Here is an 18,833-nt window from a genome sequence, read left to right on the forward strand (position 1 = left end):
TTGTGGGTATTGCTGTGGAGGTTGTTGGTATAACTATCAAAGGCATTTGTGATTGTTGTCAGTGTCTGCTGCAATTCTGCCTTCATAGCTGGCTGTAGATGATTCCATGAGGTATCTCGTGTTGATGTTGAGAATAATAAGGGGGAGTTACCAGTCTTGGGACACCACCATTTTCTGCAACAGTGCCTTTCTTCTGTTGTACACTTTAGTAATGGCAGGGGACCATTACATTGCCTTCCAGTGTTTGGAGGACAGCATCTTGGTTCTGTTGGCTATGGCTAGTGCCATCCATTCATGTACATGTTTGTACAGTGCATTTGTGTATGAGGAGACAGTCATGTAGCTATTTTCCATTGGCAAGGGTGCAGTGAAGTCATCCACCCCTATTTTTATGACTCCAAAGTCAGTTTTGGAGAGGTTTATCAAGGTGGCTACCTTTGTGGGGAGTGTGAGTGAGATGTGGATTGCCATGGTGATTACATCATGTTTGGATCTGACCAGGTAAGGATTGACTACTGTTGTGGAGCAATGGCCCCATATGTAAGTAATCAATACAGATCAAGGTTGCTGCATCCTCTACTGGGGGGGGGGTCAGTATGAGCCAGTCCAGGGCATTGGAACTGATGAATTTCAGGAAGTGTTGGGCCAGTCTATTGCTGCTTGACTACTTTTCACAGTTGACGGAGGGGTATTTGATGTCTCCTGCTATGTCAGTGTTGGGTTCAACCTTGATATATGCCATGGTGTTGAGGAATGTGGTTTGACAGTCTAGGGACATGGATGTAGACCCATAGCAGGCTATGAGTATCTCAGATGCATTATGTTTTTTTTATTATAGTCTGGAGGTGTGCATATCTGTTATGACTATGAAGACACCCCCAACTGTGGTCCATGTTTTGGGGCTGACAGCTGTGGAATGCATCATAGCCTGTTAGTGCAGGGCTGCTTTCTGCTGCTGTAAACCAGGTCTCCATTACAGCACAACTGCCAATGTTCTCAATTTTGAGGAGTGCTTTAAGTGATTGCATCATGAGAGTTAGATGTCTACTATTGAGCAGCATGACCCTAAGACTGCATTCATGTCTAGCTGATATGGTGGTAATGTGATTTGGAAAACTGCCTAAAAAGGCACTATAGGGGTGGCAAGAGACTAAGCCAGTACCTGTAAACCTAGGGGTGACAGATACAGGCCATCTCTGGCAAGGCATTGAGGTGTGTCAGTCATGTTATCATAAGCAGAGAAAGACTGGATAACCTGAGAATGACAAACAACACTTAGGCCAGTGTTGAAGTCAATCATTTGTTGATAGTGCTGCAACATCATTCTGGGTGATGGTAGTATACTGCTCAGGGCTACTGTCATACCTGCCTGGACCACATAATCCAAGAGCTCAACCATGTCTCTTGTCATGTAGTCCAGGGAGGTGCATCTCAGGTCATTCACACCCACACGGATGATGACAGAGTGATACTTGTAGTTGTTGTGGAGTGACCTGACTGAGTGTGTCATGTGTTGGATGCTAGCATGAGATAGACAAGCTGGCTGTTACCATCTCCATATTCAACCTAGTGAGTTGGACATCTGTGTGCATCAGTATTGAGTCATTCATGATTTCTGTATTGGCCAAGGTGGTTAGCCTTACAGGCTCAGGTTGTGGAGCACACTGTATAGGTGACATATGTCTCCTTTGGCATGTGCTGTGTTGTGGTGGCTGAATGGGTATCTGTCTTCCTGGTCTGTGTTGTTTGGTTAAATGTCCATTGAGTGCCTCTGTGAAGGTGTGTTTGTGGTTTGTGAGTGTATGTCAGGGCTGTGATAGTGGGTGTTGTGGCAAGCTATGTGTTCCCCATGGTGTGGGGCAGGTGTTGACCTCATCCTCTTGACCAGCTAGTCCAGTATTTGCTGGGGAGTGCATATTTCCAAATGTGGTGATATAGGGGTAACTCTTACAAGTTTGAGTGTTTGGAGTTTAGAGGAGAGGATTGTTTGTGCACATAAGGCAGTTGCAACAGTGTCTCAGAATGGCCAAGTGCACCAGGTTAATGGGCAAAAGCACAGAAAACTGCACTTCAATCATGCCAGGAGGGGTGGGGCTTAACTACTAAGTACTGTGTCTAATTCTGTGAAGAAGGACTACTGCTGATGGCTCCCAGGTGTGCTACACTTATTGATACAATAACCTGTTGAAGTGCAAAGCTATTATGCTATTTGACATGCAAGAAAGAAAGATCTAGCAAGATCCAAGAGAAAACTGAAGGCAGACTTTCTGCCACCTATAATACTTTAACTCAGCTGTGTGGTTATCAGCACCTTTGGCCAGTTGTTAGTCCAGTAATCTCTGTAGCACATATGGTAACTGTGTATCACTGTAGTACACATAACTAGATAGGCAGGAGTTCTCATTTCAATACTGGTAAGTAAGTGTGTGTGTGTATGTGTGTGTGTGTGTGTGTGTGTGTGTGTGTGTGTGTGTGTGTGTGTGTGTGTGTGTGTGTGCATGTGTGTGCATGTGCGTGTGTGTGTGTGTGTGTGTGTGTGTGTGTGTGTGTGTGTGTGTGTGTGTGTGTGAGAGAGAGAGAGAGAGAGAGAGAATCATATACTGTGTGGTTTATACCATTTTGAGTTGTATACCACCCTCTACACTTCCCCTCACCCTAATTTGCTAGTCCTGTTGATGTCATTCACCTTAGAAGTACCTTTGGACTGGTTGAAATTGTATAAGCTCCAAGGTGCATCTTATAATTGTTTAAAACTATAGTAGAAATAACTACATAGGCAGGAGTTCTAATCTCAAAACTGGCAACTGTGTGTAAAAATCATCTACTGTGTGAGTTGTATACCACCCTCTACACTTCCCCTCACTCTAATTGACTAGTCCTGTTGATGTCATTCACCTCAGAAATATCTTTGGAGTGGGTAAAATTGTAAGAGCTGTCTAGCATGTCTGATAACTGTGTAACACTGTAGTAGAAAAAATAGATAAGGAGAAGTTCTGATGTTAATATTGGCAACTGTTTGTGTGAGAATCATATACTGTGTCATTTACACCATTTTGAGTTGTATACCACCCTCTACACTTCCCGTCACCCTAATTTACTAGTCCTGTTGATGTCATTCATCTTAGAAGCACCTTTGGACTGGGTGAAATTGTATAACCCCTGTGGCGTTTTGGATAAGTGCATAACACTGTAGTAGAAATAACTACATAGACAGGAGTTCTAATCTCTATACTGGTAGGTAAGTGTCTGTGTGAATGTGAATCATATACTGTGTGGGTTATACCATTTTGAGTTGTGTGCCACCCTCTACACATCCCCTCACCCTAATTTACTAGTCCTGTTGATCTCATTCACCTTAGAAGTTCCTTTTGGAGTAGGTGAAATTATATAAGCTCTTTGGCGTGTCTGATAACTGTATAACATCGTAATAGAAACAGCTCCATAGGCAGGAGTTCTCATCTCAGTACTGGCAAGTAAGTGTGCGTGTGTGCGAGAACCATATACTGTGTGGCTTATGCCATTTTGACGCGTGTACCATACATGGCTGGTTACCATCTCCTGATGGCATTACTTTATATAGTGTGGTAATGGCATCTGCCTCACATGCAGCATGTTAAACCATTATACAGGCAATACCAGTCCTCTGTACTGATATGTCCAGAATATCCAGATGTTTGCAACCTGTAAGTGGTCTGTGTCCCTTAACAATGCCCATGTGTGTGATATTTTTGCCAAATAGGCCACAGTGAGTGTACTGACACATATGGCAGCATCAGGTATCATACCTGATTGAAACATCTTGCTGATACAATGTTTGCTACCCTAACACTTATCCAGGCTTGTAGGAGCAATACATGATTCCAGATGCTATTTCTGGTGGGTTAACTCACCATCCATTAGGGGATTCACAACAGTACATGTTGCAACAGGTAGTGGGCAATACCCCATGCATATCTTCTATGTGGGGCATGTCATGTATGTAGTAGTACAGTACATCATAGTGGATATGTACCTTTAGTAATCTGTCTATTGCCAACTGTGTTTGTGTTGCTGTATGCACATTCCCTATGTCAGTCCTGACTGTGTGTATGCAAACGATATACCATTTTGTTTCCATGTTCCACCAAGTAAACTCAGGAATACATAGCAAAAACCAGCCTTACACATTTCATGCATGCCCTCACCAACTGCATCAGGGTTGTGTTTATGGGAAAGAAATGGCAGAGCCAACAGGTGTTACCAGGTGAATTTGCTGCAGTTAATGTAATGGCTATGCTTGTGAAGGACCTGCTGACAGAACTGTAATAACCTGTTCTGTATGTATATGCCTGTAGTTGCACACAACACTGAGGTGACATGTATGAAGGCTACCTGTCTGGGACAGGGGTATATATGGAAGGTCTCACTGTCTGACAACAGTGTCACTCACACACTGTTGCATGCATAAACACCTGGTAGATGTACATATAAAGGTGTACCGTACATATGACATGGGTGGTGTATTCTCACTCTGCCATACTCCCTCTTGGTCATGTCCACCGGGCCACAACCTGCAGGCACACAGACACCTGGAAGACAAACAGAATACAGCATGTCAGACTGCAGGTGGTCAGTGGTACTAACAGCAAAAATGCATTCTGGCTAATAAGGTACACACACATGTATGTGTACCCACAACAAATGCAAGCAGACAGCACCTTACACAGTATTAAATATCTACACTGTACTACATTCACCCTGTGCATCAGACCCATATTACCATGCCCATGCATCGATGGTATGGATGACAGGGATGTGGCACAGATATCATCATATGCACAGGGTGTGGTGCGGGTTTGCCAGAGGACTAGGCTGGGCCATACGGTTGATGTCATGTGTGTGTGTGTGTGTGGAGGGGTATGCAGTAGATGGCCTGTGCAGACATGCTGTGTGTCTCTGGGGGTGACTTGCATGAGATACAAGTGTGTATGTGTATGTACACAGTCATGCCATGTGGCTGCTCTACACAGGGGTATGTTGGACAGCTGTCGACCGTACATAGCAGGGTGTCCAGTTCGCCATCTCTGGCCATGGGCACAGGAACTGGTCATGCCACAGGTCTCACTGGCACCACCAGGCTCAAGGCCAGATGCAGTACTGCTTCCTGAGGGTGACTGTTGTCTGCTGGATCCGTGTCTCTGATGGGACCATTGCTTGCTCCAGTGTGATGTGGACAGCAATGATATAGACAGCACCTCCCCCTCCAGTAGTGCTGGTGTCACCGCCAGAACAGGAGTATGAAGGGGCATGGCCCTGTAGACTGTCAGCTGATGTTGTTGCTGACCTACATCCATGTGGTTGATGCCCATCACCCACCACATGCTCTATCACAGACATAGAATGGTGAAGTATTGCCAGCATCTCACCCCACTGTATATTCATGACCTCAGTATTTTGATGTGTGGCCTCAACTAGGTCATGTATGTCATCATGTAAAACAGGAAGTGTTTCATCCACCACCCTGAGTATGTGCATGGTGTTGCATTCACTATGTGTCTGTTCATCCATTACAGCCCAAAACATGCATCTGGTAACACCTGCTCTGGCACTTAAGACAGTAGCTTGATGGGCAGCAGTCCTCCTTCAGATGCCTGTGTGAGTCCTCACCAGCACTCTGGCTAGTCACCACACTAGCCTGTTCCATGGCACCACCTGCCAACTGTCCATTATCTGTGGCTACTGGGGATGGGGTATGTGTACGCATTGTGACTGTGTGTGGGGACAGTGTCAAGTACTGTTGGATGCCAACCCATGGCACAAATTCAGCCCCTGACAAAACCACCTGTGCCTGACTATCACTATCATCATTGTCAGAGTCTGCAGAGACACTGGCATCAGATTCTGAGTGGGAGGGACCACGACCACCATGACCACCTGTGAGAGGAAGACAGCATATGTAAATTTCTACCTGCACTACATTTGCTGCTACACCCACACACACACACACACACACACACACACACACACACACACACACACACACACACACACACACACACACACATTAGGTGGCAGCCAGGCATTACACAGACCTCACAACAGCCAAATGGTGACATTCTCAACACAGTCAGACCACTACATACACACCCTGGACAAGCCCTTTACATCATGCAGTGCAGCTCTTTCTAATTAATGTCATTACTTATTAACACCTCTGTGATACATGCATACTATTAGTAGGTGAAGGGCTTTCAAGTGGCACACATTGCATCCATGTACACATAATTGCTGTTCACCTGTATAGCACAATGGCAACTCAACAGCAATTATGTACACATAATTGCTGCTCGCCTGTATAGCACAATGGCAACTCCTACAGGACATACCTCTCAACTTTGTACAGTGTTGCTGAATGTGTACATGTGTGGCTCATATTTCTGGTCTGTTCCTCATAAATCCTGTGTTAGTCTGACACACTACTGGGATGATCTGGGGACTGGTGTCACTAATTAATGACATATTTTGGGTTTCACACTAAAACCTGCAATACATGTATGTTACAACAGAACCAGTTACAACAACAACCTCCCAAACTTACAGTGGATATCATAAATGTTGACACCCCTGTTAACATGGAAGGTTTGTCTAATATATGACACAAAATCACAGAAATCATGTGATAACTATTCTCGCCTTTACTGTGACATATAACCTGTGCAATCCAATAGAAGAACAAACACTTTTGTTAGGAGTGACATATAGAATTTGAAATACGTACAATAGATTGGTTGTATGACTGTGCACACTCTTAAAGTACTTCTTTGTTAAAGCACCTTTGAATATCATAACAGCAGTCAGTCTTGCTGAGAAGGTGTGTATCAGCATGGCACATCTTGACTTAGCAATATTTGTACTCTCTCCCCGCAAAAGCCCTCCAGCTCTATCAGATTGCAAGTGCATGTCTTCTGCACAGCCTCTGCAGGGCACTCCATGGGTTTTCTATTGGATGTAGGTGTGGACTGTGACTGGGTCATTCCAAACCATGTACTGTCTTGTGCTGAACACATCCATGTTTGGATATGGATGTATGGTTTGGGTCATTGTTATGTGGAAAGGTGTAATTCTTCCCCAGCTACAGCTTCCTAGCAGACAGAGGAAGATTTTGGGCCAAAAAGGACTGGTATTTGGTACTGTTCATAATCTCCTCCACCGTGGCTAAAGCCACACTTGTAGCTTATGAACAGCAGCCCCATGCTTCACCATGGGGACGGTGTTCTTTTTGTGATGCACAGTGATGTTATTGTGCCAAACAAACCTGTCAGTATTCCGGCCAAAATGTGCAACCTTGGTCTCATTCCACCATACCGCATTTCCCCACATGCATTTGGGAGGCCTGATGTATTGTTCTTAGGACAGTTGCTAGACCTGGATGTTGTTCTGTGTGTGACAAGGCTGCCATCTTCCAACCTTACCCCATAGGCCAGACATGTGGAGAATACAGGAGATTGTTGTCATGTGTAGTACACAAACAGTACTTGCCAGAGTTCCTGCAAATCCTTTGTAGGTGTCCTGGCAGCTACCCTGACCAGTGTGGGTTTTGTCTTTCCATACATTTGGAGTGATGTCCATTTCATTGCAATGTCACTGTTGCCCCATATTTTTACCACTGTTTGATGACTGTCTTCACTGTGTTCCATGGTATATGCAGTGTTGTGGAAATGTGTGTGTACCCTTCTCTGGGCTGATACCTCTCACAGATGTGATCCCCTTGCTGCTTTGTAAGCTATATGCAAACTATGGCTGTTGCTGTGCAGGTAACTGAGCAAATGGTAAGACAGCTGACTGTTATATGCTGTTAATCAAACAGTCTCTGTCAGTGATGGCAGATGTTTACCAAAGAAGATGTAATGATGTCATTATATGCAAAGCTAATTCACCACAGTAGTACCTTTAGCCTGGCCAGATGTATGCATCCAGTTTCTTGTACGATTTTTATGTGTCATAATTGTTCCCTTAACAGATTTGTCTGTTTAACAATGGAATTGTACAGATTATAGGTCACATGAAATTTTGGAAGGGTTTAGAATTGTGTTATTCTGCTCTCATTTATGTATTTCACAAATACCTGCCATTGAAATATGTGTGTGTACACCTTTTATATGCACTGTATAGCACTAAGTTATAAAATATGTCCCTAGTTTTGGCTCTTTGTACCCCCATGTTGTCAATCTTTGTCCACATTTCATGGAATGACAGGTTGTGAGGTATGCTACAGGTATGTGACATCTCCTGCAAGTAGGCCACTGTGATGTGCTGCAGTTAACCCCACCACAAGTGAAAATGCAGATATTGCAGAATAGCTGAGAGTAACAGGTGTGTGTATGGTCACATGCATGACTTCAACATTACAGGGGTACTGCTGAGCCACAACAAGAAAATCACATACTCACCGGCTTCAGGCTGCTGTCTCACATGCAGACCAGAGGTACCTATGTACTTGTGGGGGAGAGGTATTGTCAGCAGACTCACATTCGGCGGTGTTACAAGATGAATGCTACTTTTCTGCACATGTACATCACAGGCTGTGACAGTACACAATTTGCTATCCTTCACCATAGATGTGCATTTGTGGGCATTACTAAACCCCAGCCACAAATGCAGTTTTACCTGAAATATGCATCTAGATACTCTATAGCAGACAGTACTAGTGCAACAATATTAAAATTATGTGCACTGTGGTCTTACCTGGACACTCCTTGCCTGTTGCCTGGGTGCCATTCACCTCCACAACTGCTGTTACATGTGATGGTTGTTGTGTGGGGGCTACCCCAATGTTGGCAAGGAGCTCCTCCATTGGTGTAAGTGGGGCCTGTGTAGGTGGGCCACCACCTGCCATGGAATGGTCCCTGGCCATGGCAGCAGCCCTCTGCAGGGCATGACATATAAATTCAGTTGCATGTTGCCTGACCTGCTCATATGTGCGGTCATGGTGGCCCAAGATGTTGACTCTGTAGAGAAGTTCATCCCACAGGGTGCTTTGCTCTCACATATTTTGGTGGCTCCAGCCAAACAGCACTGCATAGTGTTGCAGAATGGCTTCAGTTATTGCTGCATTCTCCTGATCAGTGTAAGACAGTTGTCTATGCATGTCATCTGGAAGACATAAACAGGAAAACACATCACAGGACCTCAGACATTGGCCAGAGTAATTTACAGAGCCAGCATATCAGCATTGCCTATTATCAGCCATCACATACCACCACATCATACCCCTGTTCTACAAGCACAATATGAACCTGGATTGCACTCCTGGTCATGATGTGTCATGCCCCCATATGCACCTGCTCCCATATGATGAGGGGAGGAGTGCAAATGCTGTGTATATCCACCTCCACTGATGGTGAGCCGGGGGGGGGTGATGCTTGCCCTAAACCTGCCTGCAGCAGGTTGCCTATAGCTATGGTGTGTGTATATGTGACATGATTGACCACCATTACAAGGTGTGTTGTGTTGTCACCTCCGAGATTACAGACATATGTGAAGATGGCTTTGTGATTGCCCTTGGTGGATGTTTCCAATTTGTACTCATATTTAGCCTTGCAGTAATCCACCTAGGACCACATATGGTTGCTCAGACAAAGGTTGACTTGCTGCCAAGTTGGTGCCAGCACCTACTCTGACCTATACAGCCAACACAGCAACCAGTCATGTGTTTTGTGTATTGCTGCTATCCAGCAAAGGGGATTACTCTACTTTGGTGGAAACAGGTTTTACAGGTAAGGTATTGCTGAGTCCATACAGCTATATCGTTGGTCATATGGCTGTGTATAGTAGGCATGGACAAAAGCTCAAAACATGGTTGGACACCTCTAACATGTCAACATGATACTTATACTTATTCTACTACCCATGGCTGTGTCAGTGCAATGCAACAACCAGTAGCTGTAGAAATCAAACTCTGTTGGATGCACAGTAACTAACATTACACATGTGCACCATGTACAGCTTATTTAACTGACATTTTGCATCCCATGTCTGTTGTTATGAGGCAGCCAGATACACATACTCATAATGACATGTGCACAGGTATTACCTGATATATATATTTCTGTTCTATGTCAGTATGGCACACTGTATTTACACTCTTGCTGCCCACTCATCCCTCTCCACCCATTACAGCAGGACATCTGTAGGATGCCACACATACATGGGGGGCAATAGGATAAAATTAGTGACACTGTCTTCATATTGCTGTCACACACTTGAGTCATCCAATAGCACAGTAGCCTTTGCATTGACAGACATACCCTGGAGGATGTCAAACACTCATATGGCAGGGAGGGAGGAGAAAGGCTAGGAGTGTGGTAGTGAGGGTAGGAATCTTTAATGTTGGTGGTATGGCTGGTATAGAGACAGAGCTAGCTGATATGATGGCAGGATGGAAGGTTGATGTACTGTGTGTGCAAGACACCAGATTGAAGAGGAGTACAGCTAGGTGTATCCCAGGTTGGTTAAACTTGTGCTATTATGGTGTGGATGGGAGGAGAAGGGGGTAGGGATTATCCTGAAGGAACAGTATGCCAAGAGTGTTTTAGGAGGTTGAAATGACTGTCTGGTAGAATCATGTTTATGAAGCTGGAATTTGATTGTGTAATGATGAATGTTGTTAGTAAATATGCTACGCAAGTTGGTTGTGTGATGGATGAGTAAGAAGAATGTGAAGTCAGTTGGATGACATGGTGATGACTGTACCCAAGGGTGAGAGAGTGGTGACTGCAGAAGATTTTAATGGGCATGTTGAAGGGAACAGAGGGAATGAGGAAGTGATGGGTATGTATGGTGTTGAGCAAAGGAATGCAGACGGGGAGATGGTAGTGGATTTTGCAAAAGGATGGACATGGCTGTAGAGAATACATGCTATAACAAGAGGGAGGAGCATAGGGTGACATACAAGAGTGGAGGGAGATGCACACAGGCACAATATATCCAATGTAAGAAGGCCAGTTTGAACAAGATTGGAGACTGTAAAGTGGTGATAGGGCACAGTGTAGTTAGGCAGCAGAGACTGTTGCTCTGTAAGATGATGTTGATGATCAAGAAGAGGAGTATGAAGGCAGCACCAAGGATCAAATGGTAGGAACTGGAAAAGGGTGATTGTCAGGTAGAGTTCAGGGAAGAGTTAAGATAGGCACTGGGTGGCATTGATGATTTACAAATATCTGGGTAAGTACAGCAGAGCTAGTAAGGGAGAAGGCTAGAAAGGTACTTGGCATGATATGTGGATGGAGGAAGGAGTACAAGGACACCTGGTGGTGGACTGAGCAAGCGCAGGACGGTATACAGAGAAAGAGGTTGGGGATGAAGGAGTGGGATTTTGGAGAGATGAAGAAGGTAGATAGCAGTATAAGGAGATGAGGTGCATGGCAAAGAGAGGGGTGGCATAGGCTAAGGATGAGGCATATGAGGACTTGTATGACAAGTAGGACACTAAGGAGGGATGAAAGGATCAGAGGGACTGAGCCAGGAAAGATGTGCAGCAGATAACGTGATAAAGGATAATGAGGGAAAATATACTCACAAGCAAGGAGAATGTGTTGAGCAGATGGACAGAGTACTTTGAGAGGCTGATGAATGGAGAGAATGATAGAAAGATGGTTGGATGATGTGGGTATGGTGAATCTGGAAGTGCAACAGCTTACCAAGGAGGAAGTAAGGATCGCTATGATAGGATGAATACTGGAAAGCCTGCTGGTCCACATGCCATATCTGTGGTAGCATGGAGGTGTTTAGGAGAAATGACAGAGGTGTTTTTCACCAGATTGTTTAATGATATCTTGGAAAGTGAGAAGTTGCATGTGGAGTAGAGTGAAAGTGTTTGAATACCATTTTAGGAATAAGGTTGATGTGTAGAGCTGTAGTAACTACAGAGGGATAACATTAATCAGTTACAGAATGAAGTCATGGGAAAGAGTAGTGGAAGCTAGGTTAAGCAGGGCAGTGTTGAGTAGTGGTCAGCAGTAAGTTGTTATGCCAGGTAAGAGCACTACAGATGTGATGTCTGAGAGTATTGATGGAGTAGTACAGAGAAGGTCAGGAGTTGCTTTGTGTCTTTTGGGACTTAGAGAAAGCATATGACAGGGTGCCTAGAGGGGAGTTGTGGTATTGTATGAGGAAGTAATGAGTGGCAGAGAAATATCTAAGACTGGTACAGGATATGTACAAGGGTGGTGTGACAGCTGTGAGGTCTACAGTGATAGATGCATTTAAGGTAGAGGTGGGATGACATCAGGGATCAGCTGTAAGCCCTTTCTCACTTGCAATGGCAATGGACAGATTGACAGACAAGATCATACAGGAGTCTCCGTTGACTATAATGTTTGCAGATGACCTTGTGATCTGTACTGAGAGTAGGGTACAGATGTAGGAGACCCTGTAGAGGCACAGATATGGTCTAGAGAGGAGATGAATGAAGGTCAGCAGGACTATGACTGAATACATATATACATACATACATACAAATGTTTCAAGCACTGGCATTAAGCCCTTCTAGCTTGCCAATATGCCAAAACACTTGTTCCCATAATAAATGTCCAGGCTGTTCTTAAAAGTATCTAAACTAGTATTTGCTTTAATGTAATTTGGTAGTCTGTTCCATGCATCAGCTACTCTGTCAGAGAATCAATTAGTACACTTCTCATTCTTATAGAATCTTCTACATAGGTTATCTGACGATTCTCGAGTATTTTTTGATAACCCCAAACATTCCCAGAGGTAGTTGTCCCTAAATGCCCTATATATCTGAATAAGATCTCCTCTTAAATATTTGTAAGAGACACTGTACAAGCTCAGATATTTTAGGCTTTCATAATAACTTAGATTTTCACATCCATGGATGCCCTTAGTATATTTCTGCTGTACTCTTTCCAGTTTATTCATGCTTGTTTTCCTATATGGTTTCCATATTGTTATTCCATCCTCAAGTTTGGGTCTAATGTAACTAACAAACAATGACTTCATTATGTTTGATTTCCTAGACTTTATAAATCTTTTTATACAACCAATAGTTCTATAACTATCATTAGCCAATTGGTTGATATGATTAGAAAAACTCATAGCTGAATCTACCCATATACCCAGGTCCTTAAATGAGTCTACAGTTTCAATCACTGTGCTGTATTAAATATTCACCTTTCCAGTTTATGTCTCCCAAATCGTATATGCTTAGTTTTTGATGTATGTTATGCCTAAATGGTCAATTTAGTCAAAAATATTTTGCAGACATGCCTTGTCTGTAACACTTGTAATCAGTTTACCCAATTTCAGGTCATCAGCATATAGACTGTAGAACACTTCAGATGAAAAAGTAAGGTCTGAAAGATACAATCTAAACAAGTAAGGGCCTAGTACAGAGCCCTGTGGGACACCTTATCTGTAACCAAGGATTTCATCTGTCCAGTTGGTGTGTGATATTTGCCATGTCCTATTTGTAAGCCATGCAGCTATCCATCTTATCAACAGTACATCAATACCTAGTTGTACTAATTTATTGATCAGTGTTTTGTGCATGACCCTGTTAAATGCTGAAGTTAAATCTATATAAATCACATCACAACACAATTTTTCATTCATAGCTGTTATTATATTGTTATAGAACATCATGTCACAGGTGGTAATAGATCTATTTTCAACATATGCATGCTAATATATGGTTTCAAGCCCCAACCTATCCAGTTCTGATAATAACTTATCCAGTATTACTTTCTCCATTATTTTTCCACAACATGAAAGTAGACTTAAGGGACTATATGATTCTTGGTTTGTCTTACTCCCCTTTCCTTTAAAGACAGATTTAATAAGTGTATGCCTCCAATCTTGAGGAATCTCCCCACATTTATATGACCTAGCGAATAATATATGTAATGGCAGTATAAGTTCTTGCTTAAGTGTTCTCAGGTCATTGTTACTTATTCCATTTCCTCTCTGTGCTTTGTTTGGACCCGGTTTGCACAGTTCTTTTTCAATATAATCTAATTTGATTCCAGTATCCAGGGTTCCTTGGATGTCACTAGTACAACTTACCACCCCTTTTGTGGAGCCAAATTGTTTTGCATATGATTTTTAAATATATCTATAATCTGTTGTGTCTGAGAATAAATTTTAGAATCTGCACACAGTTTATCAATTTGTGTATCTTTACTCCTTCCACAGCTTATGTATCTATAAAAAGGTTTCCTATTATGCTCAATATATTTATATAAATTTTCTTCAAATTTTTCTTGATCTTGTCTAACACTATGCTTAATCTGTTTGTCCAGATCATTTATTTCAGTTTTCAAAGTTGTAATTCAACCTCTCTTCCATTTTTTATATTTATTGTCTCTCACCTTAATCAGGTATCTTGTTCTTATGGAAATATACCCCGATGTTGTGTGTATCTAGATCTTGATGTTAAACATTGTTTTGACTTTTTGCACTCAGTTTCTCTTTCAAAACGTTCCACATTCCATCTGCATACACATATCTGTGTGTGAATAAGAGGGTGGGTAGTGGAATGTTGAGGATGCAAGGAGTAGGGTTGTCAAAGGTGGATGACTATAAATGATTGGGATCAACATTTCAGAGTAATGACGACTGTGGTGGACAGGTGAGGATGAGAGTACAGGCAAGATGGAGAGGGTGGAGAAGAGTGTAAGTACTGATTTGTCACAGATGAGTACTAGTAAAAGTGAAAGAGAAGGTCTACAACAGGGTAGTGAGACAAGCTATGTTATATGGTTTGGAGACAGTGTCATCGACAAAAAGGCAGGAGTCAGAGTTGGATGTGGCAGAGTTACAGATGTTAGGATTTGCACAGGTTGTGACGAGGGTCGACAGGATTAGCAATGTGTATATGACAGGGTCATCCCATGTTGAACAGTTTTGATTCAAAGCTAGAGAGGCAAGATTACACCAGTTTGGACATGTGCTGCAGAGGGATGCTGAGTGTATTGAGAAAAAGATGGTAAGGATGAAGCTGCCATGTGAGAGGAAAAGAGAAAGGCCTCAGATAAGGTTCCTGGATGTGATGAGAGAGGACATGCAGGTGGTTGGTGTGACAGAGCAGGATGCAGAAGACAGGCAGAAATGGCAACAGATGATCCATTGTGGCGACCCCTAATGGGAACAGCCAGAAGAAAAAGAAGTAGATGTTGTAATGTCAGTCTTCACAGATTTACCAATGATCTACCAGACATAACACAACTGTATGAGTAAAGAACTACAAATATGAGGCACACATATGGTCAGTGTGCATAACACTGGACAGTTTAATGGTATGAGCTCAGTACATCATAAGCAGTTCAACACCTGTGCAACAGTACTTTACTATGCAAATACCATGTATGGGTCCCGCACATTTCTGAGAAAACCAAGTATATTACAGTTGTATTCACAAGTAAGTTATGGATATGTACGACATCCCAGTAAATGGCCTACCATTGTCACAGTCAGTATTGTTCAACAAACAGCAGTAGTAGTCATATGTGAGCCATCCTTTTCTGGGGTGACTCAGGGGCCTGACCTATGATCTATGTCACTGCAGACAGACACAGATGCTATGGCCATAGGTTTTGATCAGCAATATATCAGTAGGGCAAGTTTTGCTGAGACATATATGTTAGAGTTCCTATTTCCCCTTCTTATATACCCCCTACTGCAGTCCATTACATGCTTACTTATTTGACATACCTGTTTGTTTTATTCAAGTGTAGGTGGTTATGTTCTGCTTGGCTTTTATTTTTCATTTCACTGTCTTTCTCTCTCTCTCTCTCTCTCTCTCTCTCAAGAATGTAGGGTGTACATCTGTTTTCCATAGGCAGCAGCTCCCTTTTGTAGGTAATGCTCATGAGCAGCTGATGGTCTGTGCACCAGTTGGAGTCCCCCACTTGATAATCTCATGCAGGGCAGCTGTGTTGTTATTCATATAGCCAATTGCATTGCAACACACTGTTATTGAGTACGTCATGTGAGTGTTAGCTTTTTTCCTTGCCAGTGAGGTGAACTTCATGAAGGTGTGTGAACAACAGCATCACAGAGGGTATTTGGAAATACCTCTTGCAACCAAATCTGTAGAAACAGGCCAACAGACTTGGGGAGGATGTTCCAGACATAGGGAGAGAATGTAAGTATTGCTATTATACATTTGGATTAATGCTAGTCTAACAGGGTTTGTGTGGACATGGAGTTCCTGGGTGATTTTAACTCTGACAGTGCTATGTGTTTGACATAACTCTCACCTGTGAGGCTATCCGCAGAATGGCCAGAATTTGGTCTTGTATGTTTGGTGTGTTCCTCAGACATTGTTTGTCTTTGGAAAATCAGTATCATACTCTGGGGATTGCAGTCAGTTACTGCTAACATCGATTTGTGTTTCTGACCTCATATCTCTCAGAAAAGATATGTTACAACTAACCCCATTACAACAGCAACATTCTCAGATTATAGTATATTTCAAATATGCCCCTGTTTTTGGGCCTCTGTCCCACAATTATGTCAGGCTGTGTCCAGATGTCATGCAGTAACAGGTTGATAGGTATGGTATATGATTATTTAGTGGCTACATTCCTGACTTTATCGTAGTGATGCATCAGACTGCCAGACATGTTATGTGGAAGAGGCCTTATATATGAGGGGAAAGCCTGGACATTCTGTGGGACTCTGTACAGTTGAGAGGTCTGTGTATTTCTGGCAATTGTTGACAGACTGGATTGTGTAGCAGTGTATTGTGTCAATGTTACTTGGTCTGTGTAGTGAGGGGCATGGATGTATGTGTTATGGCTCCTTTTCTATTTGCTTATGCATGCTGCTACTGTTTATGGCGGTCTATCAGCTGAATATGTTTGTAGGGGCAGACTGAGATATGTCCCATACCACAGTCAGGCATCATACTACACTGTGAATTGGGCCAGTATATGTGGGGGTAGTGTGTGAGTGGCAAGCATGTTGAGATGCTTTTGTTCACACAGTCCTTATACTGTACCATTCCTTTGGCTTACCGGTATGTCACTGTGACTGTGGTTGAATTGGTTGCGGGTATGCACTTTCACACCGGTGTCTGTTTTTCAGTGCTGTGACATCCCTGTAGTGCCTGATATATTTGCCAATACATGTGTAATTCCCCATAGCTGATTTTGGTTAGTGTTGTGTCAGTCTGACTGTAGTTTCGACAGTGCTTGGTGACATGCATAGCAGCTGAGTGTAGTTTCCGTAATGTGGTGTTATGTCCAGATATTTGTAGGACATAGTGTTGCCTGGCCCTCATAAGTGTAGTGTATTTCTAACACATCGATTTCAGTCACTAACTAATGGGAAGTAAGTGAGCCTTGGACTTGTGCTATTTCAGTCAATATATGTTAGGACAGACATGAGGGTGTTACTGCAGCAACTGTGTCTGCATATCTACTCCAGTATTTCAGATATGTCCCTACTTCCATGGCTTTGTCCCCCCACTTTGTCAGGCCTGGCCCAAGTTCATGTGCAGGATTTTGAATTTCGCGGTTGTGTGTTTTCGAATTTATGAGTTGTGGTTGAGTTTTCTGCTTTGTGGTTTCAAAATACTGAAATTTAAGATTTCAGTATTTCAGTATTTTAGTATATTTAAGTATATTTTCAGTATTTCAGTATATATACATATAAATATATATATACACACATGGATCTAGGACATACACTCGAATGTGCAAATCACCGAATGTGAAATTAACGGACATATACAACCGAAAACCAATATGCACGAAAAGGCAACTCCCCGAGTCACAAGTAACCGAAAACAACAGAATGGCGGATAAGTGCAGTAACACCACAGTGAATGTTGACAGTGCACTACAAACATGATATAATTCCCATTATTCAGAAACCCATTATCAGCAAACCAACTATAATTCTTGAAACACACGTCCTGTATTATGTAGTATTAACACATAAATAACTGTCATCTCGCATAAATTAACAGTTCCGGTACTAGTCTTCTCATTTAGATTTGTAGAAGATTAGCAAAAGCTTTCACAAACTGCAATGACGTATATTCATCTTTATTTTCAAAACGTACCTGGAACTGCTCTTGTCTACGGACAATACTTCTCTTCTTTGGAGTAGATATCCGCCATTGTGTTTTAGTATGTTAGTACACTTTCATTCACTCGTCACTGCTATTTAAAGTGAAACTAACCACTAAAAATGTTACCATTGGTTTTGGTTATCTGGGTTTCTATCAATTGTGTCTTCGTGTATACTGGTTTTTGGTCGTATATGTCCATTAATTTTGCACATTCGATTATATGTCCTAGATCCATATATATATATATATATATATATATATATATATATATATATATATATATATAGATAGATAGATATGTGTGTATCACTATTTATAACTATTTATAGTATGTATATATCTGTCCATATATATATGCATCTCCATATATATATATATATATATATATATATATATATATATATATATATATATATACACATGTGTATATGTATAAATACAAAACCTGACTGATTCTACAAAATTGTTTCCCTACTGTTGAATGAGCATATGTTTGAAAAAGCATCAGTAATCTGTACAGCTCAAGTGATGTTGTGGTATATTGCCCTGATGGTGGTTTACAAGGCTGTGGGTTCAAGACCTGGCAAGGCTGGTAATTTTGTTGCTCTTACACCTGCACTGATTCTTTAAAAAAAAAGAGAAAGGGGTGATAGGAAAGTGGTGGAAAAGGGGCATGCAGAGGGAGGAACAATATGACAGATAGCTACAGATGTGCAAGACGGGTCTACAGAAGGTCTGTATCTGTGCATTTCTTATACAG

Source organism: Protopterus annectens, chromosome 4.part0 (genome assembly GCF_019279795.1).
Source record: "Protopterus annectens isolate FY-2018-M chromosome 4.part0, PAN1.0, whole genome shotgun sequence".
NCBI lineage: Eukaryota > Metazoa > Chordata > Ceratodontiformes > Protopteridae > Protopterus > Protopterus annectens.